Source organism: Palaemon carinicauda, chromosome 1, assembly GCF_036898095.1.
Source record: "Palaemon carinicauda isolate YSFRI2023 chromosome 1, ASM3689809v2, whole genome shotgun sequence".
Classification (NCBI taxonomy): Eukaryota; Metazoa; Arthropoda; class Malacostraca; order Decapoda; family Palaemonidae; genus Palaemon; species Palaemon carinicauda.
This window is the reverse complement of record NC_090725.1, coordinates 149,124,678-149,127,177: the sequence shown is the minus strand read 5'-3', so window position 1 is coordinate 149,127,177 and position 2,500 is coordinate 149,124,678.

Below are 2,500 nucleotides of genomic sequence, written 5' to 3'. Positions count from 1 at the left end.
ACATGAGACATGGTAGATTTGAGAACAAAGTCCTCAGAAGAATATTGGGAATTGAATGGCAGGACATGATATGAAATGAAAATATAAGAGAGATTACTCAAGTGCCATATGTGGATGAGATCATGGTTTGAGGTAGAGGGAAATGGTTTGGGAATGCTCTTTCCCCCCTCCAAGAGAGATTAATTCACCAAACATTTAACTGGGCTCCACAAGACACTAATAGAGTTGGAAGACACAGGCCTACATGGCTGAGAACTGTGAAGCGTGAAATAGGAGATGATGAATGGAAAAGTATTGATTTAGAAGTTTAAGATAGAGACAGCTGGCGAAATTTAGCGATAAAGTAAGGAAACCATTCAGAATTTTTTTATATAACAAAAATATTCCCCTAATGAGTACCCGGCGATAAAGAAATAATAGTTTAGTCATCTGGTGAAGAAAGATTTTGTTGGTAGTAATGCTGCGAAAGGTTATAGCCGTAAGAAATGAAATGAATTTTCCAAGGCATCCCGTGAATTTCCAGAAGAGTTCATTGTCAAAAAAGATATCATACTCGCATCACGACTAAGTCGTCAACCTTGAGTAAGTAGTTGTCAGCAAAGGACGCTACCCCTCCTTCCCCATCCACCACCAACCTCACAGCTCAGCCGGCATCCAAATTATTCCCTGTAAGGAATGGTGACATAGGAAATAGTGAGGCATTTAGAGACCCTGCTGGCGTATTTCCAACAATATTCCAATAAGTCACTCTAAGGTCCCATTGCTATGCCCAAGGAATCATCAGTCATTGACCCAAACGCCGACATCTTATATTAAGTTGAGACTGTTAACGAGCTTTGCTTGATTGGTAATCATGTGAGAGAAAGAGAAAGAGAAAAGTGTCCTGAAAACAATAACATTTATTTTGAGGGGTATTATCATGATTTATCACACTTAACGAGAATAGCAAGGATTTCTATATGAAGAGGCTCCGCGCCCTCCGTTATTGGTGAATATCATTAAAATTTATTATAGCTAATTTCAGAATGTTTTAGAAAGGTTTGATGCTCAATTTTGTTTCTTTCGTCAGCGGTTCCAGTTTAAGGTTTTTTTTTTTTTTTATCTGTGATAATTGTACGTTATCCTGTAATATTTTCCTTATGTATATTTATATATTGTTTAAATTTAACATTATTCTGTATGGCGTAATTGAAAATCTTTGTTACCATTATCATTCATAACTTAATCGCCATAAAACACGTAACGATCAAAGGGTGGTTTATAAGAGTTAAAATATTGTGTAAAATAATTTTGGAATTTGAGGGTGGTTGTAAGGGGTTGTTCGAATATTTTGGAATGTTTACTTCTTTAGATTTTGTTTCATCTTACTGCTGTTATCATCGATCAAAAAAGATTTGTTATTCTTAGTTATAAACTCAAAATTCAATAAATATACTTAACGTAGGTTAAAATTAAGGTCTGCATAGGATAGGTAGAGGAGAGTTTAATTGATATACTTTTTACTTTTATTAAGAAAATTTAGTTTTACAGAGTATACTTTTAGGAGAAATATATAGCGTATCAAAAAAATATACATTTAAATTTTTTTATGTTAATTACCACAATATAGTTAATAAATAATTATTTACATCTCCATACGCTAGCCAGTAAGATAATAAATTCCTACCAGGACATAATATGGAAATAAATCGATGGTGTTTGAGGCGAATGTGTGAGGAGATAAACAATGTATGTCAAAGTGAAAGAGGTTAAGGAAAAAGTTAGGAGGATCCTGAATAGTTGGCATAGGCGAGTCTACCCAATTGTCGATTACACTAGGTCTCTTTTTTTTTTTTTTTTTTTTTTTTATTGGGTTTGGATGATGGTAGGGTCCATTCATATATTTCATACACTCAAACAAATGCTCAAAGGGGTCCCAAAGTAATCTTTGCGCCACTATGTGATCTAGGTTGGGCATATCTTTCAACATATTTAATATGACTTGTTGTCTATAACATCTTGATTTTTAATACTACCATTATTGAATTTTTTAGTTTCACTACCTCTCTTGAAATCCATGTTTGTTTTTCAATGTCCATAAATTCATATCTCCACACACATGATTCGTGTCCATTATATAAAAGCAATCATTGAACAGATGTGAAATTAAAATTTCCCTAACAGCCGTTTGACTTTAGAAAATTCTGCCTTCCTAAAATTTTAAGGCATTTGAACATGATTTGCCATTTTGCCTACTGACAGTTAAATTCACTTCATTCTCCTTATAGAAACATTACTTGCCATGAATCTGATAATTGCAACTGAAATAAAACTTACATCTCTCTCTCAAAAAAAATTCAAAATCACCAAAAATATTTCTAATTGATTTTATCAAATGATAAAAATCTGCGAAGACCTACATATATCTCTCAGGACATGAGATTTTAAATTATGTTTTGTTTTCTAAGGGTCAGTTCACAGTTCCTTCCACATACGAGGGCTCGCTGATCCCATCTCATGT